Source organism: Hermetia illucens, chromosome 2, assembly GCF_905115235.1.
Source record: "Hermetia illucens chromosome 2, iHerIll2.2.curated.20191125, whole genome shotgun sequence".
NCBI classification, from domain to species: Eukaryota; Metazoa; Arthropoda; class Insecta; order Diptera; family Stratiomyidae; genus Hermetia; species Hermetia illucens.
The window spans coordinates 161,256,223-161,283,015 of record NC_051850.1 but is presented as its reverse complement, the minus strand read 5'-3'; the positions used below and the strand labels follow the sequence as shown (position 1 = coordinate 161,283,015).

The 26,793-nt window shown below is 41.8% G+C and overlaps 1 protein-coding gene across 2 annotated transcripts in view; it reads left to right on the top strand.

The window, feature by feature from the left end:
- Positions 1–26,793, top strand: part of LOC119647888 (putative phospholipase B-like lamina ancestor) — an 88,507-nt gene that overhangs the window by 26,592 nt on the left and 35,122 nt on the right. Inside the window, exon 1 of one of the 2 annotated variants that reach the window (XM_038049187.1) lies at positions 23,141–23,292. The exons of the other annotated variant lie outside the window; for it this stretch is intronic. The gene's annotated coding sequence lies outside the window, so the exon portion shown is untranslated. Of the gene's footprint in view, positions 1–23,140; positions 23,293–26,793 lie in introns of those variants that run through there. 2 annotated transcript variants of the gene reach the window in all.

Here is a 26,793-nt window from a genome sequence, read left to right as displayed (position 1 = left end):
ACTCGGTCTCTACATCACCGACCCCGGACTTATACTCTTTCCCAATGCCTGTTTTAGGTTCCTTCTCAAGATCATGACCCAGGCAGGATATAATATGCCCTGGATCTTCCAGTATGCCATTGCATCCAGGATAATTTTGTGCACTGGGTCCATGAGAAACTGAGTAATGTTTTAGTTGGCCTCCCCGCTTCAGCCATATCCTTATGTTGAGAATAGCCCACCACCATGCGTCTTCCACCTTGCTGCGTCCTGGATGCCCTTCCGTCGCCAGAATGTTGACTGGGATCATGCCTGCCACCGTCAGTATTCCTTAATCGGATGTATGTACTCCTCAAAGTGCTGCAGACACTCGAGAGTCATCAGCTGGTAAATCGAGTTCATCTACCTCTGTCTATGAGAATTTACAAGCGCTTTCGCTCGCACAAGCGACGGATAAAGCATAATGAATCGCAAAGCTTCGGCTAAAGGCAGTTTTCTATGATATCTCGTCCTGCCAATATTCGTTAAGACTTTTTGCAAATTTGGCATTTGTCATACCTTAAGGTGGTATTTGCTAGCCCGCCTAGAGATAACCGTATGTCCACCGACTGCCACCTTCATGGTGGTCTTCTTTCGATGGTTCGCTATTAAGACCGCTTCCGTTTCCTTCGCCCTTTCCAACACGATTTTACCTCTCTCATTTGCTACATTGTATAGTCCCCCACATCTTTTGGGTGCTTTTCTGTTACAACCATAGTCATACAGATTGATGGGGGCGGCAAGATCAAGCACCCTGTGGTACCCCGCTGTATCGGTGTAACCCTTATCCATGTACCATCCGAGAGGTGATCCTCGGGTAGTCTTAACAAATATCCAGTAATATAGATGTCAACCAATTCACCTTTAATTCGGTCCCAGTTCGCGAATTAAAATGTGTTTTTGACATCCAGTGTCAACATCGCACAGCAGTTATCAGAAGTCAGCCACTACCTTATTTATTACACTTTCCCCATGAGGGTGTCGAAATCCACACTGGCGATGCAGTAAGCCATTGCTGCTTTCGACGATGTGTTTCAGTCTATTGTAGATGACTCCCTCCATTGTCTTGTATCTAACAGGCAGATCGGACGATATGATGCTGGATCTTACGGTGGCTTATTGGGTTTGGAACACACTTCAAGGCCCTGATCTAATATGGATGGCTGCGCCAACGATTATTATAATAATAATAATCGTTGGCACAACAATCCATGTTGGATCAGGGCCTCGAAGTGTGTTAGAGCACTTCATTCAAAACCGTAACGGTACACTAGGAGGCAATGTGGTCAGCATTGCGCTCGCCCGAGGTTATTACCCTGATTTGACTCAGGTACTCATTCACAGCTGAGTCGACTGGTATCCGACGTCAAATCACGATACAAATTCCACTGCCACCAGTGAGATTTGAACCGCGACCTTCCGTACGACAGCCTTGCGCTCTAACCACTCAGCTATCCGGACACGGATTATTATAATAGTTATAATAGTTAGTTCTTATCTATCGTCGCTCCTGGCTTTTTCTCTAATCTCCTTATAGAGCATCCTTGCCAAAAACATGCAGATTCTAAAATTGGACTTAACAGTAATGGATGCTATCGTTACTCCTTCGGTGATCTGAGTGATTTTTTCTATAGTCGCACCAGTAAGGTATATTCCGGTTTCGAGCGTCGCGAAAAACACATCCTGCAATCCCATAATGCTGCATAGTTCGATAGTCTACTTTCCGCTTCCCTTGCTGATAACTCGGTCTCCTACGCATTGCTCTTGCATTGCTTCGGCCTAGCATTCGCAATAGTACATGTCTTCAAACTGTAATCGAATCCAAGACATCTGAGGCACCGCTTTAGTGCCCCCTCTTCCTTTAGCGGACACATAATCGAACTTATTCTTACTCTCCGTGGTACCAACAGTTTGAGTGCTGCTTCCACTGATAGGTTGATGATGGTGGGTTATGTTTCCCGGTAGTCTTTTCTGAGCCTTTTCGCCGATGACTCTTGAGATCCGATAAGGTTGAACTCCTTTAACAAGGTCTCACAAACCTGCTACTTCATTGTGGTTTCATCTAAATCCTTTCAAACGACTTGCAACTTTTATCTCCACTTTCCGCTCTAAGGATTTTCCAATTTGGTTCAAGAATTTGTCCACAGGTACATCCCAATTTGACAAATTGATAAGTTCTAGGTCTACCCTCACTCTCCTGAAAATTTCAACGTATGACCCTTCGCCTAGTTTGGAGATGATAACAACCTCCACTCGTATCCCTCTGCGATCTTTCTTTTCAGAAGATGGCTTCTTTCTGAAGGATTCCACGTCCTCCTTTCGGGTTCCACTCCTTTTTCCTAGCATTGACGCTACGTGCGCTTTGCCAGCAATTTCTGCTGCCCTCCTCACCTGCTCCACTTTCTCGGAATTTCGCTCGGTTGGTTGAGCATCTAAGTTCTTTCCTTTCGGTACCTTCCCACAGTACTTTCCCCACTGGCGATAGTATTTTCAATTACAGTCTGCTTCAACTCATCCCATGATTTGCCGAGAAGCTGGCTGCTCTCCTCTACTGTTCTAGACCACTTAGTTTTAGGGCAAGTCACTTGTTGGCTACCTTGGTAAGTGCCAATGGAGTTGTCTGAAAGTTCTTCATTTGTTATTGTCTCAGACCTCCTCTCTTTGGGTTTAACACCCAAAGTTCAAAAATTAAAAGAGGAATGAAGACGATAACGATTTATTACCAGGGAGCGGGCGAAATCAAAGAACGGACCAGATTTGCAGCAAAAATTGTTTGTTCATGCTACTAATAAATGTACAAGGCACAGGGGTTTCACTATATCTTCAGAGCATGGCTATGCTGAAATACATTACCAGGCTTCATTTCCCTCCATGTATTTCCGGAAAGCTACTGATGCTAAAAAAGGAGACGAAGTTGCTGTGTTGGACTAGTGGCGTGACTCATTTCCGAGCTTTCCGAGTTCCAAGAAGAGAGTAGAGTCAAATTGCATTTTTTGGTATGTGATGATGAAGGCGGGAATATCAAAGGGCGGAATCCGCTCTCGGTAAAGGGCCTCAGAACATGACTGTGCTGCTATGTCTTTCAGAGATATAGCAGAAGGCTCGTGATCACTTGCACCTTGCCTGAGTCGGGTTGAATGCCGCCGGTGTCAACTTTGAATGAATTACAAATTTCACCGACGAGAAATTTGCATTTGTCAACGATGAGAATTAGGCCATTTTCAAAGAGTATTGTAGTTCGAGCAGGTTGACATTTTCCCTGACGACTATAGAGGAATTTTGATGCATCATTCGCTCATTGATTCCATTAATCAGAAAAGAATTTTTAAGGTGGCTCTGCCTTTGGTTCCCCCCGAAGTGGCAAGCAATAAACAGCTGTGAAATGTCTGTAGTTTTTTGCCACGTACTTGCAGCAATCCATAGTCATATGCTCGCTACCACGTTGGCATACATCAATGAACTGCATCACATACATGGCACTAACACTAGCCCTTGTGCGCGGAATTTTGCTCGTTCAACTCCCCCCACAGCCGAACAGGTGGAAAACTTTTCCGTGTCCATAAAGTATCGGGAATATATCGAGAGTTAAATATCCTGTGTACAGTCTTCTTGGCGTGGAGTTTGCTGCCGCTAATTGTAACTGCTGAGAAAATAGTTTTTGGGGCTGGGGACGTGAAGGACCGAGACTTCCGCGCCTGTATGTATAAGGGGGCTGTGCATTGTAAGGCGATGTCTTGCTGCTCTTCGGGTAGACCTCGGGTCTCCCTGCAAACTCAGCTTCTTTGGGGTCGCGATAATGGGCTGGTACATCCGTCAGTGCGCCCACATTGGTCGTAAGTACGGCCAATTGTCCCCGAATTTGCGTCACGACGGCGGACTTGCGAAGCACCTCCGCGATCACGAGGTGCGCTGTATCTTGTCCGCAGCCGCGACCATCACCTCCAGAGAACCGCACAGCTGCTTCATTTCCCCACGCAGCTGTATGGGGGCAAGGTCAGCTCGGAGTTCCTAAAGTCCATGACGACAGAGCTGTCGTGGCAAATCCTATCTGCTAGGGTTCGAACTGCTACTGTGTTCCTGGCGGCAAGCCGTGTCGTCGAGTTTTCTTTAGAGACTACGCTGACTTGAGGGCCTATATCAGGTCTTCGCTGTGTGTCTGTCCGTCGGGAACAACGGACCGCTCGCACTCAGCTTCTGTCTGCTGGGCTGGACCTTGAATGGGAATTCGGTCCTGTATGCAGTTGCCCTGCTCTCCCCAGTGGCCGGGCGCTTTCTCCCCGGGCGCCCGATATCGCTCCACCACAGGCATTCCAGATCTTCATTGCCTTCGAACGTGGAGTCTTCAGAAAAATCCCAGGTCCTTGAGGCAATACAGCATATGGCTAATTAGGTACATTCGAAAGTTGTATCTCTTAAATGATCAACCAGAAGCCGCCACAACCGTCACAATCGCCGCCGCTACATCAAAATTCGAACTTTTCGGTGGGCAGGCTATGTAAAGCGGGTGAATTTGAGAAAAATTCCCAGACGCAGACCCAAAGGCATGATGGAGGCCCAACAACAGATAGACGGACTTAGTGCTAGCCACGTGGTCATAGCCTTACTACATGCGGTCATCCAACCAAATATTGAAATGAATACTTGCAAATAAAACCTTCATAAAACTTCAAATCCAAACACCTGTGGTCTGCTTTCTTTGGTGGTAAATCTCGGCACTGCAGAGTCTATTTTAAAAATCTTGCTGAGAATCGAATATCCTCATTTCCCAATTAGACTATCTATGATATATATGTAGTCTCAGTTCTTCAACACCAAAAGCGCAATACTCAAATCTACCTCTAATCAACAATATTTGGCGTACCAGGTGCTTATCTATCAAAACACCTCAATTTCCACAGTTTATGTATCTTCCACAAAATCCAAATTCCAGATTTTTCCATGTAGTGCAATTAAAAGTTTAAATATTGGAATTTTGACAGTTTATTATCTTTCAGATAAAAGAAATATCAAAATAACTAGAACGCATGAAACAAACAAGGTTTTCAAGAAAGATGATCGTGAGAATAAGAAAATTTCTATTTTAGGAAAAATATTCTTCAAATAATTCCGGTTTATTCACATTAACATTTTCTAGAGAACAAAGCACGTGAAAAAAGAAATTTATTGTTGTCAAGTGAAATGATTATCTACTGAATGTTTGCATCTTGAAATTTCTCATCTTTAAAATATTCCAAGGATTGAGATAAAAAAAACCAAGTAACCAACATTTGATAGAGCAGAAACAAGAAAATATACTAAATTTTTTTCATGAGTGTTGATATAATTTGGAAATTGTATAAATAAAGTGGTGCAACATAGAAATGTTTATCTTGTTACATCCTCATTCCTGTTTTAACTGTCTCTTATAATACTATGCGCTTATCCATAGAATAAATAGAGATTAGTCAATTCCACTACTAAATCCAAACAAACAATCCGTCAATTAGCTACTATGACTGGATAATAGATAGAAAATTCTATTGATTTGATTGACTTATATGGGAACATGTATACATACTTCAGGTTGTTTGTCGATTTCCCGGTTTACTAATTTCTTAGTTGTTTTTATCTCTCCTTGTTGACTTTGAAGACTGCACCGGATATTATTTAACACAATAAACTGTACTACGTATATATACTATTCATAACTCAGCCAAGTCAACACCTACTGCGCATTCTATACCAAAGTATGTAGAACGTAAATTTCATAAAAAAAATTTGCATTGTAAATATCTGGAATCTAAAGAAAATATGATGAAAAGTTACACGAGGATGAATTATTTGCGGTAATGAAGCCAACATTCCCATTGAACGTTAGAGTGAATGAATTATTATTGCTAAACGTTGGAAATTATTGAATTAAAATCTTTTCATCGGAGTAGTTTATAATCTGAATTGGTTATACCATACATTTATGAGTTTATTTATCCATGTCATGTGACTGTTGAAACGCATGAAACATTGGCTTTTCTTTGTGGGAAAATGACATTGAAAGATGTTACAATTTTGAAAATTTGCTTAAGGGGGGAAACCACATTAGTAGGCCTTTTTCGTTTTCGAGCTTTTTTAGTGGGAACAATTATTCGGAATTCAATCAAATTTGGACATTTTGTTAGTCATATTTCTAACAACTTTCGAGAATTTTGTTTGAAAAGTTTAAGTTAAAAAGGAAAGAGTTATGCGACAATATTCTTTCGAAGGTCGTGACTGGAGTTCTCCAACTGCAGAATGTGCAGCGACTCCTACTTTTATCTAAAACTAAAAAGCTTTTAATTTTACATCTATTTAGATCTTATTTGCTAAGAATATGAACCGCAATGCGGTTGAAAATAATCGAAAGCAAAAAAAAATTACAGAAAAAAGATATTTCGAATCTCAGCATTTATTTCACAAAAAGGGCACCCTTAGAAATATAATTCATCCCAAATGTTGGTTCACATTGGTAATTTTGTAAAGAATCAAACTTTCAAATTTCATAATGATCGATTTATTATTACTTTTGGAGCTAAAATTCCCGCAAGTGTGAAAAACGTCTTTCTGCAAAAAACGCTTCTGAAAAAAAATTGTCTGAAAAATCCTCTCCCGGATATAACGATCACTCTTAATTACAAACAGAAATAAATGCACTTGTACGAGGGACTGACGCCAAGTATATATAAATACACCATTTAAATAAAGCTACCAGATTTCATAAGGACATAAACCATCTCCTGGGCGGTGGACCCTAAGCCTGTACCCGATAATCGCTCGCCTCTACCCCTATAAAATCTAAAGGATCACGAAATTCGCTTCGAAATTTCTGCAGTGTGTTCTGGGATAGCTAGGCTAACGATCTATGGGTCGAGGTTATCCCTGCAAAAATGTTGTAGAAAAAGCATCCTGAACAGCAGTTTGTCCTTTTAATGAAGGATCAAGAATATATCTGACAATAATGGACCTAATGGGAATTAAAATTGACCCAACTGCAACGGCTTTGTTGGAGAAAATCGACGAGTACCGTATCGCGAAGGCAAACATATGGAATAAAGATCAATCAAAAAAGGTCGAGCAATTAAAAGGGGCCGAGCAAGCAAAAGGGGCTGAATTCTGAAGAAAAAAGCTTTGTCTGACTATTTACAGCTGTTGGCAGAGAGTGAAAACCCTCAATATCTACCAGGAATGACCGATTAGAACTTAAAAAAATTATAAACTTTTTATACAGTGAAATTTTAATAAAAAATTAATAAAAAAATCTTAAACGTTTTGACTGACGGGCAGAGGTAACTTATCAGACGCTGCCTCACCTCTGGCCTGGGAGCAGCGTGACCGAAAGTAGCGACAGGTAGCAATCACTCCATTTATATATCACAAATACGACATGAGTCTGTCATCAAACGGATGCGGACTCAGGATTCCCATAATCCTCAACAAAAAAGCTCACTTCGGCCTAGTCTAGAATGGAACTTAGGATGAATTTCACTTCAATATAATTCGCACTCATGTAGTGTTTGTTATTATATATAAATGGAACGATTACCATCTGTCGCTACTTTCGGTCACGCTGCTCCTAGAGCAGAGGTGAGACAGGGTCTGATGAGTTGCTTCTGCCCTGGACGATGTTTAACACAAAAAGAGGAGTCCGTTGACCACAAGAGGTAAATTGCTTCCCAAGTGGTCCGGTTCATCCTCAAGTGGATGCGGCCTCAGGACTCCCAGCATCCTCAAAGAATATATTTTAAACATGTTTTTTTTCAAAATGACGTTTTTGAAACTGGTATGGCGTTCTTCTTATAAACCAAGAAGGTTTATATCCCTGTAACGAAATAATAATAATAATAATCGTTGGCGCAACAATCCATGTTGGATCAGGGCCTTGAAGTGTGTTAGAGCACTTCATTCAAGACCGTAACGGTACACTAGGAGGCAATGTGGTCAGCATTGCGCTCGCCCGAGATAATTACCCTGATTTGACTCAGGTACTCATTTACAGCTGAGTCGACTGGTGTCCGACGTCAAATCACGATACAAATTCCACTCCCACCAGTGAGATTTGAACCGCGACCTCCCGTACGACAGCCTTGCGCTCTAACCACTCAGCTATCTGGACACATGTAACGAAAACTAGACCATAAACCTCTAAAAGTTTGAAAAATGACTATTTGAAGAATTACCTCCTTTCTTGGGAAATCCCTGAATTCTTGCTAAGACTTCGCTTAGTTCGCTTCTGCTAGGGTTCGGCATGACCAAAGAAGATTATTGTGGTAAGCGACACTGGCATTAATTTTACATGCCTGTCGGAATATAAATATCTGGTTTTAGACTTTATTTTCTTCTATCCGACTCCTTTTTTCTACTTAGCGTACAAGAAGATTTTATTTTTTGGAGGTTTTAGACGACAGATAGTATCGTATCTAAAGATTTTACTAACGTTCTGAGTACCTTCTGCACTATCTTAGGAAGGTCAATTTGTGCCTGTATTTCCTTTTCTATTAAAACTCGGCGGTTACTATACTTTCGGCCTAGAAGGGACGTAATTTTCAACATAAACACCTAGCTGGTCTATGACATGTTTTGCATCGTCTTTGAATTTGCGTTTGAGCATGTTCAAGTATTCCGCATAACCAATTTCAGAGCCATCGTACACGGAATTAAAGCTTTAAGAGCTCATGTTGAGTAATATCCACACTACATGTAGGGATTTCCGGGATTGGAAGTAATGTAAACCCTCTGGGCTGGCTTGACTAGAGACGAAGCCGTAGGTGGACAAAGGCAGAATTGCTACCGCAGCTCTACTGGGTACAGGAGTCTGGAGTTTACGAATAGGTATGAAACTATTAATAGATCCCTCTCTTAACGAGGTTGTGGGCCCGATCCCCTGCTCGAAACTAATTCATCCAAAATAACATCTTAATTTGTGTCCACCAGCAGGGACTTGAGTAGTACCATCGGCAGCTTAGGCACTTTTCCCATTACTCTCTCCAATGATTCTAAGTCGATCCCTGACTGAGTTTCCTCGGAGATAAGCATGGCATGGATCTTACTGATAAACTCCTTTGCCTTGACGTAGCCTCCTTCCAAGAGCCCTAAGTTATTTTCGCAAAAATATACCAACAGGAGCCGGTTATGACTATGTGTGTGTGTGTGTCTGAGGTGGGAAAGAAGCAAAGCCTCCAAGCACTCAGACCCTAGTGGACCATTGTTTTCGATTCCCCACATCTAACGGAATATCCCGGATTCGTTTATGTATCGCAGGATTTCCTTTTGTGGACGTAATTCAACCCGCTGCAGTTGGAGCACATTAACACTAAAAAAATATTTGGAAACTAAACCCTCTTTTGCTAAAGCATCCGAGATTTCATTTCCCTCTACACCACAATGACCGGGAACCCAGAGTAGTTCCATCATATTGAATCTAGCAACCGAGTTTAGTCGATTTCTACATTCCTGAATAATTTTTGAAGTGATCAAAAGACTGCCCTCAATGCAGTTTGACTCTCGTTACAGATTTCGATGCGCCTGCCCTCCAATTGATCGTTAATCATCCAGGTTGCCGCCCTAGGGATCGCATATACTTTAGCCTGAAGGACCTTTGTATATTGTCCCATGGAAAAAGCCCACTTCTCGTTTTTATTCAAAAGGTAGACTCTTGTTCCAGAACCCTGTTTACGTATTCTTCTAGTTCGTCCCAGTTTTTTCTTCGTTTCAAGATAACCTCAACAAATAGATGTATGAGGATCCCAAAATTATATAGAAGGCATTGCGAAAACTGGATTCAGTTCTCCTAATAACTTTTCCAGTACTCTGCGCCCAGCATGTTCATTGTTTCCCCATAGATCTATTCGAATTAGTCTATGAGCTGCTCTTATTCCCGTGCTCTGAATAAACAAGTCCAAGGGCTGCAAATTGAGTAATGCATTTAAAGCTGCGGCGGATGTCGCGCTCATGGCACCGGTGATACCCAGACACACAGTTTTTTGCTGAGTGGCTAATTTCACTCCCTTTTGATTCACCTTACCCCACCGCACTATGGATGCGTAAGCGAACATCGGCCTAATAATAGCAACATATATCCACATTACTACCTCAGGCCTAAGTCTCCATGTCCAGGCAAATTTCGTCTGCACAGCTCATAAGCTGTCAGAGCTCGTTTCGTTTTTACCTCTACATGTGTCTTCCAAAGAAGCTTCTTGTCTGGAATAACTTCCAGATATTTCAGTTCATTCGGAGAGTTGAAGGGTTATACCCCTCATCTCTGGAAGGCAAAGACCATTCAGTTTCCTCCTTTTTGTAAATAATGCTACCACAGAAGTGGTGATAGCACACTTTCTCGATGGCAGGTTTTCGTCGCTTCCGTTGTCAGTTAGCCACTTTATCGCACAGGAATTTCTTCGTTAGCATAATGTACATCCATCTAATTAAAATTTCATCAATATCATACTCTCTGGCGGCATCACAGAGCTTTTGGAAGGGCCCACAGTCAAATACCCCTTTAATGTCCACGAACACCCCTATCCCGTATTCGCTTTCCAAGTTACGTTCTCTATCTTTGAAACCAAAGAGTGAAGCGCAAACTCACAAGACTATCCACGTTGGTAAGCTTGTTGTTTTTTATTTAGTGGGTGCCACCTTAGTGAATATGACGCTCAACCAGTCTCTCCAGACATTTCAGCGAAAATAATGTTAAGCAGGTATGAAGACTACCTTAACTTTCTGCCAAGAGGAAGGCACGTAGCCCAGAGCAATACATCCTTGAAAAATATTTCTTAGAAGCTGCTCTAAGTGATCTATACCCTCCTTTCGCATCGCTGGATAGATGCCATCCACGCCAGGTGCTTGTTCTCCCGGGTGGTGTACTTTCAAGAAAGTCTGTATAGACTCAACTCTGAAGTTTGTGAAAGTACCACCCGGTTTTCTAAGAGACCCCAATGTGAGCCAGCTTATTAAGGACTCTGCACAGCCTGGAAGTATCCCTTTCATTTTCCAGTTCCTTACAGTATGATCTAAAAGAGTATTGTTTTCTACTAGGCGACGTCTCCTTATGGGAGCAACGCAGTCGGTTCTGCTTTATGGCATGGAGGTATGGGCTGACGCCCTTGACAAGAGGGTGCATCGTAAACGCCTTGCTCAAGCGCAGAGACGGGAAGCTTTGCGAGTGGCGTCTGCTTATCGCACTAATTCAAAGCCGGCCATGATTACGACCGCGGGAGTGATCCCCGTTGCCCTCCTTAGTAAGGAACGTAAAGCTATCTACAATGTAAGGGCGAAAACTTAAGCGAGATGGTTGCCCGTGAAGAACATTAACGCACCCTTACCGAGTGGACTGCGCGGCTCATCGACAGTTTAAACTTGTGGCTGAACCGAAAGCATGGTGTGATTGATTACTTCCTTTTTTCAGTCTTACCTGCCCAGGATTGGAAATTCGCGATCTCCTGATTGTGTGTTCTGCAATGGAGTGGCGGACGACGCTGAACACATCTTTTTCTCTTGCGAAAGGTGGGAGGGCCCCCTCCCATCCCGTTGGTGAAAGGCATTCCCTGACTTGAAGGCCCCCAAAGCCGGGAGAGCTCGCCCGAAGTAATGTGTTAAACGGTTCCAGGCTAGTTCTCTGATGGCAGCGAGGTGTTTAGTTGGTAGCCCGATAGCGTACTGTTGCGGGAGTCCAACACGTTCAATTGAATTTTTATTGTAAAATAAGTCCTTAGTCGCCTAGGGAGCTCCACTTTGTCGCCAAGAAGTTCATTGAACTTTGCTCAATCCGTTTTCCTTGGATTCCGTCTTTGTATTACAGGATGTAAAATCAAACCGCTGTTCCGTACCTCGGCCACGACCTCATTTCTCAAATTCGTGGGTAGATTCGAAGTCTGTGACTTCTTACCACTTCGAGAGTTACAATTCTTTGTTTCTATCTTGTTGTGTTTTTGGACACCCTTAGTGTAGTAGTAAATTACCACATGCTACTCCACCACGAGAAGGTGGTGTACGGGGGGAAGCGTTTATGGCTAAGTAAAATTCTGAATAGGCCTGGTGAATCTCACGCCACCCGGTTTTGAACGGCTCCCCGGTTTGCTTTTCCTGCCTTAGTTTGCAGAGCGCCTCTCCAACATCCTCCATTTTTAGCAACTATTTCTGTTGGGTCTCACCAATTTCTTGTATTTCCATCTAATCACCCGGAAGTTCTAGATATATCTACCTGAGAGCGATTCTATCTAGATTCAAACTTTTGTACTCTGTGCCAGTTATTTGGACGAGATGTAATTGTTAGAATGGTTGAGCACGTGACCCGGAAGGAGCTTCCTCCGCTTAAAGCGAACACACGCAGGCACAATATAGAATCATCCGCGCGTCAGTAGATTTGGTATATTTTGGCGAAAACATTGCCGTCCGAGGACGCGTAACTTCTCCTAAAAGAAACATTGGATAGTTTTCTTCTCTAGAACACAATGTTGGGCTGGATAATGTCCGATCTGTGCACGTGTCCAGGGTAGGGTGGGATCAGAAATTGAAAGCCTTCTGGCTATACCTCTGAGTAGAGTGAACTCTAACCTCATAGATGATGAGTTCTGTGAGGAACTTTATTCGACAAACGACTATAGAACGAAGGATGATCTATATGTGGTACCAATCCCGTGGCGGCGAGATAATGTGGGGAATTCGTATCGTAAAGTAGTTCGATACTATCTCGGACCGGAAAAGAGGGGGCTAAAAAATGGAGATCAAAAGCTTAAGTCAGATGAGTTTATGAGAGAATATTTGTATCTTGAAACAATGTTTGACATTTCAAAGAACCTTCAAGAAATCACTAATGGAAAAGTGTATTTTATCCTTTATCTGTGTGATTTGTTAGGAGGTCTTTTCGACAAAAGTGCGGAATATCTTAGTGCTTCCAGTCAAACATTGAATGAAGTTACTTAAACGATGTAATCCACTCGGTTCGAAGTTGCAAAATCACATATTTGATATAAATATGAAGAATCCGCAAATTTGCAATTGTATACGCTAACGATATCACTAAAATCTACTGACAAATATTTTTGAGGCCGGAGGATCAAATAAGATTCAGGATCTTGTGAAGAGCAAAGCTTGAAGAACCACTAAAGGAATATTTCTCAAAAGTGGTTGACTACGGGTCAGATTGCACACCATTGCAAAGCATTCGAACGCTTTATCGAGTAATAAATGATAATGCTCTTGACAAGGATATCCGCTGGATAGCCAAGAACGCTTTTTCGTGGACGACCTGTTGTACGAGGCATCCAGCGTAAAGGTAGCCCAAAAGACCATTCAAAAAAATGTACAAACATTAAAAAAAGGTAGACTTTCCTTAACTAAGTGGGCTTCGAATAGTAAAGAGGTCCAAGAATACATACATCGAAGTCCTTGCAGGAATCCAAAGATTTCCCAAGAAAGGAAGTAATTATTCAAACAATGCCCCTCCCCCTTATTTATTAGTGGGGATTTTCTTCGAATTTTTCGAAAAGATATATAAAAAATTATAAGGACTCTCATCAAGTGAATCCTTTTTGAATATTGTAAAGTCAGCCAGCAAAGTAACACACCGTTTGAAACGTATTTTTAGTAGATGTCCTCTACAGCAGTTAAAAGGAATTAAAAGCACCAAACAGATTTTTTATATACTTCAGGATATTCATAACAATATGCAAAAGGAATTTTCTTCATAAATATAAGAGGTTTTGCAAGAAAAAAATCTTAAAGCATGATTTTATCAGATTTTGGAACTGAAAGTCCCCTTAAGTTGCATATTCCATGATAGAAAAGCATTTTGATATTACTGAGAGGGAATATGGTATAGCATGAACACGAACAGGATTCCTTGAAAATGAGCCCCGATTTAGAGATTCTACGCACATCGGCTCGATTTATTTCATAGAAAATTATCCCTTGACGTCAGAAAGTAGATTATTTACGATTAAGGTGGATTGAGCCAAATGAACATTTGTAAAAAACGTCAACTGGCTAGACGTAAGTAATCCAGCGCTCGCAATGGGGACACGACAAATTGAACTTTATTCAGACACACCTGTTGACTGCTATTTATTTTACTTTCTAGACTTTTATCCTTATCAATAAACATTCATCACTTTTAAAGCAAATCCATTCAGGATTACTGTAATGAGTGTTTAAAATTTGCCTAATATCAGCAAACCATAAATATACATTTCGACAAGAGCTTAACATTCTGATTCCACTCATATTAAAATCTTTGTCTTATCTTTGATCATATTTATCTACAATTTGCTATCAATTTGCTAATCTATGTACATATCCACGTAAATATCTGCCAACCCCACAATTATACGTTGGCATTCAGCCATTTCCTGTTCATGGCTTTGATCATTCTTTGCTATTGAAATTGATGGGGTTTTCTGAAATAAGAAAACATTTCTACTATAGTAGATACAATGTAGATAATTGAGTGGCATATGTGTAGTGCGCTGTAGACAGGCACCTATTAATTTAGAGGCTGTACTCATAGATATGTTACTATTATAATATGATATGTACACACGGTTGTCCGGTTTCACCTATCGGTAAAATGGATTACATCCAGATACATACGAGTATGTGTAGATTCATTCAAAGATGGTTGCTATTTGCCTGGGCTGTTGACAATACCGACATTTATCTAATATGTATCTTTTAAAAGCGGATATCAAATATATGAAAATTTATTCGTTGACCGCAACTCTAAACCCATGAGACAATTTTAAGTATTCGAATAATTTACAATAGCGCCCATGTGATCGGTTGATTGGTTTTATTTCTTGATTGGGTTACAGTGAATAGTGCCATGAATTTCACTTTAAAAGTTATCTATTGTCAAAATTCTATTGAAAATTTATCCTATCTTATCTCTCCGTGTAAATGTGACTTATACAAAAAAATACTTCTCGTATTATCTTAGTTACGGCTAGTAGGTGCCAAATAAGGATTCATAAGTTCGAAAGATCTAGCCTATTTAAAAATGGTTTTTGAGCGATGCCGTTGGGGGCAAGTAAGTAAGTAGTGGAAATCCCGGTTCAAACTATTCAATGCTATCACCTAGGAGTCGGTGTACATCCCTCTTAGGCTTTTCAAAATGAAAGGAAATCTTCTCCTAAGGGTGCGTTGAATAGGGCCCTTCCGGGGTATCTTTGTTTGAGGTCTTAACAAGCCTGCATCTTGGTCCTTCAGAGAAGGCTGAACCTGGGTCCATCATTGTGGAGCCAATATATCACCTCTTAATTGCGAATGATACTGGAAGCCCTGGTACCACATGATCTGGGCTTGTCATGGTGTACTCATTTGGTGTTAATAGTTAGTGGTTGACGGGATCAACTGTCTTCTTCTATGGGGACATAGTTCGAAGTCGATTCTCTACCTCCGAAGTCTTCGTCTCTACTCTCCTCCGAGCAGGGTATAGCTTGCATTGTCCACTGAGCCCTTGCTTTGGATTAGGCGCCTGGGAATTATTCTATCGTTCATATGCTCTACTTACAAGAACTTTCGAATCTTAATATACGTTGCGACTTCTGGTTCGTCTATAATAGGGACAGCTTTACACACACCTCATCCACCGTCCACCCCCACTGAACTTGAGATTCTCCTGTGGGCTTCACTTTTGAAAGTATTGGTTTTTTAGTCTCCTTTGTGGTTCATCGTACACATATCACTACCCGAATGGAAGCTTTATATATTGTGAGTTTTCTTATCCTGGGTACATTTTTATTGTTTAGAATTGGCAGTGTAGGTAAAATATTCTGTTGATTTCGTCTATTCGTTGTCGTCGTTTGTGAGAGTTATGCCTAAGAACGAAGTTGTAATCGTTTAGTGTATCGTTTTGTCTGATTGGCCTCTTTCTTCTGTATTCTGTATTCCTTTCGATTATTTTTAAGCCAGCTTCCTTCACTGCTTCATCAAGCTTCACCGGTGCCTGCTTGGCACTCTCTTTCGATTGTCTCTATCTGAGACTTCTGTTTGGCCTCTATCTGAGACGATACAGTACATACAGTACATACGCCAAAGCGATGTTAGATATGCCTGACAATTTTGCACCAATCTCTTGGCGCAGTTTGCTCAAACCAAACAATGTTTATTGGCTTATGAAGCTTGGCCTTCCCCCACACTTTATATCCTTAGTAACTTCGGTGGTATTCTATTCAGACACGGCGCTTTGTTTTTTCCTAACGTTTTCAGTGCATTTTTTAAGGTTTTGTTTACAAAACGTGAGAAGATGAGAACTGTGAACGCCCAGACATGCCGTGAGTGATATCCTTCTACGTTGAGAATGTGTCGAAAGACATAATCTTGGTTACCGTAACAACAACGCTACAATATTAGCTGATTTCTGCAAAAGACTTCTCTTTGAGATGGACTGCACATTGTCCGACTAGAGGACCTGCCATAATGTTAGTTAGGTTTCGACTGACCGACAGCAATAGATTGAGAAGTTGTCTTCTGGATGTGCACAGCATTAGAATCGCTGATATCAGCTTCGAGAGAAATCATCATTTGACGGTCGCTTACCTTTGCACCTACTCACGGAGATGATGAGCGTCACATTTATCCAAAAAATACTGGTAAGCATTGTCAGTCATATCTCGAAGGAGCGTTATAACAGCTGCTTAGTTATAGAAATAAGGAAGCGGGTCACCAAGAATAAGAAAGTGATAGCTCTTACATATCACCACTATAAATGGGGGATAAAAATTTCATGTGCCTTTAATCTAGTGCTTTCAAACAGCGCCCACAACCATATGTTATGAAATATCACTTGAAGGTTTCAGGACACATGCGATGGAAAACTCACGACCTGACGTCCGCAATCGAGGAGGGAAGATCCACCGCCAATTACTTCCTCATCCGAAGTCTCTTCCGCTTTAGTTACAAACTGACAAACTGACAAAGTGACAAAAGAGCCCCACAAAATTCCCGAGTCTGACTAGCACAAAGACGTATAAACGCATCTTAATGGCACACATTAGCCGAGCTGCACTTGGGTGTTGGCGGCCTTTGACCATAGTTAATCCAAATAGTAATTCTACTCACCGTCCGATTATTATAAGTGGCGCCCAAAGTGGGACCCAAGGTTCACGGCCTAAAATTCATCAGGTTTCAACAAAGTAAGCCTGTGGAAGATTGCAGTTCCGGTGCCCAATAAACTTTTAAACTTGGGGTTTCGTAAGTTATTTCCGTCCAGAAGCCTCTCGATTTATGAGCCTGAAAGACATTTCCATCCGGGGTTTTGAGAAGTTTCCTTCTCCATCTATGTTTTAAGTGATACTCTCTTTGTTCAACTACTTTGAAGACTTTTTGAGAATCCGAGGGATGAAAAGCCAGGTGAAATGAAAGTTTGGAGTAATACGGAGACAACTGGCTCGAGCTATTCCTATTCTGTCCTCAGTGTTGCATCAGAATTTTGTTATCTGATCCCAAACGAAGTAGATTTTAGTTTGGTTGATGTCAGTGCCGCTCCGAGTAGTCCAATGAACTCTGTGGTGCGCCGTTTCAATGCGACAATCTCCCAAGACTATAACCGCTATGGTAACAGCAAGGGGAGCAGAGCCCAGCCGGCCCAGTTTTCTACAGCTCGCTTGCAGTATTTACGAAAGATAACAGCTCTCCCACCTTGCAATTGGAGATCTCCTTAAAGTCCTCAAAGAATGGTTTACCTAGTATCTAGGCAATCACAAAAGAAGTGCCTGCCCCTTACTTTCGGCAAGGCGAATTGTAGGGTGTGCTGAGTCTGGTGGTATGGTCCTTTATACGCCAGTGCTCCGGGCAGACGTCGTAACCGTGCACGCATTTGCACGCGTCTGACCGAAAAGCTCTTGCGATCAAGTCTTCTTGTAGGTGGGTCAAATTCTCCTTGACTTGGCGCATGTGCTAAGTAGTGCGAATAGATTCCGCTTCTAATCGTCAGCAGCGGGACTCAACTGTGATCAACGATGGACTGAGAGAGAGAGCTGAGCCCAGCCCGGCCAGTGCGTCAACTCGCCCATTCTTCTTTATGTTCCCATGATCGGGAATCTAAAAGGATTGTATTTTCGCGATTCTTTTGGTTATCGTATATGATTGGTTATGTTATACTCTTTATTTGGTTATGGTATCCTCTATCACAGAGAACATATCGTTTGATCCTTATTCTTTCGAAAATGCACTTTAATTTTGAGGTGAGGTTGACGCTTTAACATCTGTGAGCTCTACTGCTAGAGTTGAAAATTTAGGGCAGAAGAGTCCTCAAGTTCTATCTATGAACATGGCTGCTTTTCGAAATATTTCCGAGTTTTCACAATCTCAGCAGATGCCGGATTTTCCTTAACGCTAGCACCAAGTGCCAAGCATTTAGGGGCTCTAGTGTTGGTGGTGGTGTTGACAGATGCTCTTTTGTAGAAAGTACCAGTATCTGTTTTATGTTTGGAGAATTTCAACCCGAAGTCCTGAAGCCAAGACTTTTACGTTCAGATCCTCTAGCTCGCAAAGACCTTTACCTTTGATGGGATGTTATGACCACCCCGACGTCACTTGCTAATTCGCCGACAACTACTTGCGCAGGTGTTTGGGAGTCGTAAAACATAGCAGTGAACTGAGAAGGAACCATTGTGGAACACCTCCTCCTATCTAACGCATAGTCTGGTATCTATGCCGCGATGAGGACTTCGATAATACGGGTCCAACTCGCAGAATTGAACACGCTCTTAATGTCGAGGCTCACTAAGCGTAGTATTCTCCTTCATCAGACACTTCCCTAGCAAGGTCGTAACTCATTTTAGTCGCATCAACCATCGAATGAGCCTTTCAGAAATCAAACCGCTAATTTGATTAATAGCTACCGTTTTCAGTTATTAGAGACAATTGGTTATATACTATCCGGTCGAGAGCCTTGCCTATTGTATTCAGTAAGCAGATTGATCTATACGATGTTGGGAAGCACCGTTGGAATTATCTGCAAGTTGTATGCATATGTGCCGGAATCTGGACACCCCAACCACAAAGACGTTTGAAGCAATTCTTTTTGTTTTCCACGTGGGCCTACCGCCACTTTCACTCGTTACCTGGCTTGCCTACTCAACTGGCCGGACGTTGAAGCTGCCGCAAAGAGGTCACGTAAAGGTAGCATTCTCAAAAGCTAACTTTGAAAAAAATCTCGATGATGCGTTATATGATAACCAACTTGCACTGAGTTTCTGGTTTCCAACTTGTCTAATAATATGTATGTATATAATATAAGAGGAAAAGTATGAGCTTTAAGGACAAGAGGAAGAATAAAGTCTTGTGCTCAGTTAGGAGGAAGCTTATGAGGAATCTTTATAAGCATTACTGCCGGCCAGATTAAGTAGAAGAGCCCACGAATGGGGCATGTCTCATCCAGATTCTCGACGCACGCAGATTATGGAGATTACCGCGTGGACAGGACTTATTTTTCCAAATACCGGCAGCAGTCTGAAATTCTGACGCCCTAGTTGTGAGGCTACTATCCCTAACGTAACTTTCGCTATGGAGTCCCTAGTGACAGCGGATGTGGTAAATACAGGAAGAGTTCACGGTCGGTGATCATCAGTACATTTCCTGCGAAGTGGCAAACGCCTTTTCCCAATGCCCTGACGTCCGCAAACACGTTCTTGGTGGAACATCGGGAAAATCTACGTTGCAAAATTTGTCGAAGCTCTCCCAAGAGGGATAAATCAACGATAAGACCCAGGCCTTATTATCACAGTTTGTAATGCACTGGCTCCCAAAAGGAAATTACATCCCGGGAAATTACCTGTGTACTATTGGACGGCTGAAATTGCAAGTCTACGAAGGAATTCCTTCAGACTTCAGCGGATTGCTTAGCGTATAAGAGGCCAAAACGAGGTGACGCTTAAATCCGCAGAATATAAGAGAAATACGAGCTCCCCACGAAATCAACGAGCAGAAGGCATGCTCCTGGCAGGAGCTAATCAATGACGATGACAGAGAGTCCTGAAGCCTTGGGTATAAGCTGGTTACTAAAAAAACTCGGCGTTCAACAGTCTGCCTGTTCCATAAGCAGCGAAGGTGGAAGTAATCGTGCAGTCCCTTCTTCCTGTCGACATTATCAAAGATGACTCTATCGATGAAGGAATGAGGAATATCCATTCTTTACTGCAAAGGAATTTGAAGAGGCGGTTCTGTTCATGAAGCACAAAAAATCACTAGAACCATATGGTATTCCCACCGTAAGTTGAATCTCGTATATAAATACAAGCCGAACTTGCTACTCGGCGTATTCAACGCATCTTTGACAGCGGGTGCTTTTCCCTCCCGCTGGAAGGATGCCGGACTTGTGTTAATAAGCAATGGCAAGACGAGCCGAAGCGCCGTCAGGGTACCATCCACTCAGTATGTTCAGCACAGCGGGGAGCTTGAGAAACTCATCAAGGCAAGTTTGACTGACACAATACATGCTGCGGGAGGCTACACAATAATACAATATGATTTTAGATCGGGGCAATCCACAATTGATGCCATTGGGGAGATGATCAAAGCGGTAAAACTGGTTGAGGCACACAGTCTCCATTGTCGGCGAGTGATGCTTCTTACGACATTAGACGTAACAAGTACCTACAATTCTCTAAGGTGGTATCACATACTTGAGGCACCGCAAAATCGTTCGCATACTCCTGGCTATCTATTGTGGATATTGAGGAACTATTTAAAGGACCGTGTCCTACTATACGAACCCCGGAAAGGCAGCGCAGAATGAACTCGACGGTGGCTCAGAGATCTATCCTCGGTCCAGACTTTTGGAACGACTTATACGATACTCTCCTGCAATCCGATATGCCTGATCAATCCTATTTCGTGGGATAGGCGAAAAATGTTGCGGTACTGGTTACCGCCCGCATGGTTGAGCAAACTCAGTGCACACTGGGAATGGTAATACGGCGAGTAAGCGGATCGATGGTTGAACATGGATTCTCCCTAGCTCTGGAGAAAGTCAAAATCGTTGTCCTGAAGAAGAATTACCATTACCGAATAATTTTGCGGCACTGGTTACCACACACATGGCGGAGCAAGCTCAGCACACACTGCGAATGGTAATACGGTTTTTCGCAGTCCTCCCTATTCGGGTTAGTGAAACCATGTTCTTGTCGAAATCGGTGGACTAACACCCCGGGATTATGATAGACACGAAGATGAGTTTTTTCGAGCAGATTCATAACACCGCAGGCAAAACTGCGGCTAGAATGTTTGCGGTTTGTCGGCTGATGTTCAATGTCGGAGGTCCCTTCTCCAGCAGACGTCGCTTGCTGATGTTTGCGGTTTAGTCGTGACTTCCTCAGTAAGGAGATGCATTGCAAGCTCTGCGAGTTGTGTCGTCTGTTGGACCGCCTCGGTGCCAGCAGTAATGATGATACCGGTAGTTATTTCGAACGCTCTTCAGAGCGAAGGTTTATATACCTCAGAAAAGGCGAAAGAAATAAGGAAGCTGTCGCTTGTGAAGAGAGAGATCGTACTTTCTGCGCATGGCAGCAGTTTTGGGAAAGAGACTTGAGGGGTGGGTAAACTGCGCATCTCATAAAAGACATGCAGTGGTGGTTCAATCGAAAGCATGGTGAGGTTGACTACTACTTTACCTAGCTGCTCAGCGGATGTAGATATTTTCAATCTTACCTGCATACAGTCCGGAAATCACGGCCGTCCGACTGCATTTATTGCAAGAATGCGATGGATGATGGAGCCCCCCCCCCCTTTCCTTTCAATGCCTCCCCGGATACCATAATGCAGGTCATGCTGCAGAGCGCGGACACGTGGAGCCGAGTGGCACGTTACACTTAAGGTGTTCTTAAGACGAAAAGGAGGAAGATGGATAGGAGAGATGCCAGGGTAGCTGCGGCTCCTTGCATTCACGTGGTTTTGCTCCTATACTGAATAGGTCTGGCCTAAGATAATGTGTCAAACGGTTAGAGTCTAAGACGCGGCAGGTGCTTTGACTGGTAGTCTGTCTGAGACACTTTGTGTGGAAATGTTTTTCACCTTCCTTACCAAAAAAAGCGTGGTAAGATGAGTATCTGAGATTACTTCAATTCTTGATAATGGTGAGAGAAGAGCGTCCTTCTTATGTAATAGGATACAGATCCTTTGTTTGTATCTTTATGTATGGCCTATGTTTAAATATAACTATGATCTAAAATTAGTTCAAATTAAAGGAGAAAACTCCATATTATTGTATATCTAATGAAGTTTTTTTAAAAATTTTTGAGACTATCTTATGCACGCATCTTTGTTTGTATCCCACATTGGGCGCCCTTTACAATATATGTAAAATATGCTAATCCAAGGGATTTATTGAGCCAGTAGCAGGTTTTGATTGTCAATTGAAAAATCGACTACGGTCTGTAGACCCAAGCCAAGTACGTCGGCATTTGCTAATCATTTAAATAATTCATGCGGAGCGGGCACGTGCTGGTTTTACCGAAATTGGCCAGGTTGGCATGGTGAGCTGGGTTTGAGCCACGTTTTTCCAATTCATTAGCAAACGTTCTAGTTTTTCATAATGAAGATATCAGTCTGATCATGCAGTTAACACCTGCCACCAACGTGACCTTAAGGAGGTGGTGTTAACGTGTCACCCTAATAGAGGGTTGAGTTGGGTTTCCAAGGTTGAAGGGGTGTTAGAATAGCCTCGCAAATATAATAAAATACCCGTAAGTCCACGGTGCTGAAATCGTGACTGGAATGACTATCGACCAACAGACAGATGATAAATGCAGTTGATGCATTCGAGAATGAGTTAATTTTAGATTGATCCGTCTGCTAAGTTACTGTTAATCCATTGCTATAAGAATAATTTCCACTGCTACTATGGGTATGTCGTCTCGGTCATATATTATACTATGCCGGATGGCGGCGTGGCACATTGAGGAGTCATGACGTTGTCACCAAGTAACAGAGCTTCAGTGGCGATCACAATTCACACAAGTCTCGGATATATACAAAAGATAGAAGTAAGTACGTTAAGTGTACTTCCATACACGCGAGTCCGCACGACCAGTGAAAAAATTCGCGGTCGGTAACGAGTATCTGCGCCAGCCAAGATACTCGGGGTTTCCACTCAAGCTTTGTGCTATATAGACACCGGTATACCCGCGAACTATATGTAGCGATCGTGGCACGCTATAATACTAAATTCGCGCTATCGTTTTCCATTTAGTGTGATTTGAACCATCGGATTCGTAAGAGTTGAATATAGTGAACACGCGTAACGCGTCAATTATTTAAAAAAAATCGCTGGTAAGTGTGAACCAAGTGATTTTCATAAAAACCAGATTCGAATTTCAATATGTTCATCGGCCAAGTTCAGTGATCCTCAGTGGTTGAGTGTTTAGGACTTTTCGATGTTTGTTCCCGCGATGATCATGTGGCCAGGAAAAGCCTATGGATGCATGAAAAACCTGGTTCTGTGTGAAAATTTCCATGTGAATGGCATCTAGTTACGCGCAGTCGTCATTTCTGTAACTCGTGCCATTGATACTAATGCAATAGGAGCGTTTTGCTGATAGCAACAGGCTCAGGCTTATCGTTCATTTTCAATAATTATGCGACGGTTAAGGTTAATGTGATTTACTGTAGATCGTTTGGGTGATATTTCAGTCGTGAACCTGCTGAGTAAATGAAAACCCGTGATTTTCTCACAATTTCGAGGTTTTTCGAAAAGGTGAAAAGTTTGGGGTTGGGTGCTATTGTGCGTTCTCAAGGACACGTTGCTTAGTGAAGGCAAAAAGTAGTTTTCACTCTGTTCCGGATAGTTGGTCCCGGTAATGGCCGATGAGTGAGCGATGCAGAAAGCTTCAGGTGATCATCTGAAGCATAAACTTCTGCCGAAACATCTTATCTTTTTCGGGTGCTGTCTCTATGTATACATATCTGTCCTAAATTCCCCAAGATTGCTAGCAAAAAGCTGCATTCGGCAACCGGGCGCCACTTGATGCCATCATCAGCTGTCGTTAATTCTGTCGGGAAAGTTTTTTCTGGTTTTTTTTCCTGTTTTTCTCTCAGTTAATTTTTATTGACTTTTCAATGAAATAATTTGTTATTCGCAATAATATCGCCTTTGTTGATGAATTAATCGATATTTACGAGAAACCGAGAAATGTATTGAGTTTCCTTTGCAGCTGTGGTTTATATGTTTGCTTATTTCCCTCTTTTCTCGGGTAGTTGTTCCCGCTAATTTCATGATTTGTTGTAATTGTAGCACAATGAAAATATCTGTAATTTTCCAGCAGGGCATTGTGGGTTGATATAACTTTGAAACTTTTTACAATACACATTGTATTGACCTCAAGTGGTTTGAGGAGTGTTGATTCGAATGAAATTTATGAAAATCAGATAATTTCCAGAGATATCAGAACACGTTAAAAGCTTGTTACCTTTTATGTTCCATGTTCCGGTAGCCAACAATTGATTGTCAAACAATAGATGGGATGGCGCCCGTAGAGTTTGCGAATTGTTGGCACCTATGCATAAACAGATAAAGAGAAAGTGGATGAGATGATTTCCACTGTGTTATTGAGGTATGTACTTATGAAACAGTAACTCATGTGAATCCATCTCTTTATCTGAATTTCCATTTTAAATGAGATTAGGAAATAGATACAAATTCTTTTCGGATGTTATCTTTTTTGTTCAGGTGATAATATATTTCACCACTGCATTATGAGAAGACCTCTTGATTTATTAATTGTTACTCATCCTTCCTTCCAAAGTTTTATTGCGTAAAACAATGTTAAAGTCAACACAAGATGCACTAACCGATATTAAGTTGTTTTTAAAATTTAAAAACATTATTTTCTGGGTTTTTATTATTTTATATCATTTTAAAATATTTTTTAAATATTTATACCAACTTCTATCACAAGCGTGAGTTACCCTTATCCTGGGCGAAACTATAAGCTGTTTCCGGTCTTTATTTTTGAAATATTTGGGTGTTAAACCCAAAAAGGGATCTGTAGATAAAAAAAAGTCGGAGCAAGTTGCTCTCCAATTGGATCCTTAAACACAAGAAAAATTCGTTACTTCCATGGCGGTCTCTTGTATATGCCTTAAAAGCATTGTAACTTTATTAAAATATGCTTTGATATTAATGTTCAACATTTTTATCATCAATAAACGATCCCTATCTGACCATCGGCGCTAGTGAATACTCCTGTCGTCCCTGCATCAACACTTGGCTTTCCACGAACAAAATCCGGACATAGTACTTTTGCCTAATCTAACCACATTCTTCGTGCTTTTTGCCGTTGCTTGATCCTTTGGTATGCTTGTCCACCTGTCACTCTGCTGAATGTACCTAACAACCCTTAAATCTCTTGATTTTATTTTATAAGCTCAGAAACTGGTCCTTCGTCATGAATGAAGTAGGACGTTATGTTGCCTTGACTCATGTCTTATTTAATGAGAAGCATAGTAATCTGTCCGTTGTGGGCTCGAATTCGTCCATGGTTTCCGTAGAGACTCTTATACCAATGAACGTTACTGAGCACCAAAATTTACTTTTCTATATGAATTCCTTAATCACCACACAGATTTCCTCCCTATCTTGATTACCAGCCCTGCCAACAATGACTTCTAGGTAAGTGCAATAAGATATGTTTTCGACACTATGTTTCCAAATCCACCAAGATGTGTATGTGGGCAACTTTCAAGTGAATGCTTTCTGTTTCCGCCTTCTGGTACGCAAAACATTATTTTGACCCCGTCGGCATATGCTACCACTGAATTACTAAGAAAAAATTATTTCCGCAGAATCGCTGCCTTATTTTCGCTATCTTTTCGTTCGAATCATACATGAAATTCTTTATGTGCCATGGAAACCTAAATTGCTGGAATAAGTTCATCTTCGTTTTGCATCTTATCCTTCGATCAATATTGTCCTGATTGCATGACAACCCGAAGCCTAGGGACTGTAAATCAAATATTCGCCAAAATTTGTTATATCGTGAATCTATCTAAACTAATTCACGAGATAACTATGAAGGATGCTCTAGGCATAAAACATTTGGAAGGGTATCTTATGGAATCATCGTCATAAATAGCCAACAATCGGTATCTGGTCTAAGCCTGCCTTAGTAAGGAACTCCAAACATTCTGACTTTGCGCGGAGTTCTACCAGACTTTTCGGGCTGGATCATCCTCACCCATACGGATTATGTGACCTGCCCACAGCAATCTGTTGAGCCAAATTTTATCCACAGCCAGTCAGTCATGGTATCGCTCATAAATTTCGTCGTTATGTAGGCTACGGAATGATCCATCCAAATGTAGGAGGCTTATGACATGGATGGTACCTATACTAAGAACCATTATAATCCGTAGTCAGCCGTGGCTCATCCAATTCTATTGTGTGGTGGCTGGCATTGATCAAGAAATACAATAGAACCAAGCTTACCAGGATCCAAAAGTTCGCATCTGAAGGTGCTACTGCTACGGCGGATATCCTTAGTCTATTTTTACAACTCCTCTTCCAGGATTGTCATATTAAGCACGCTGAATCATCTAGTGCTGTCAGATTCCGTGAGTTTCGATACTGGATAGCGAAATCCGAAAACCATTGTAACATCCTCGATTGTTGCCAGACTTCGTGAGTCGGGATGCTGGATAGCGAAGCTCTATAACCATAGTGACATCCTAGATTAAGTACCTCAGGAACTCTGGGCATTCTCAATGGACTACACCATACACAAGCTTGGGCTTTCTAGCTAGGACAGAGTGGTAGAATGGCGATGATTTGCGGGA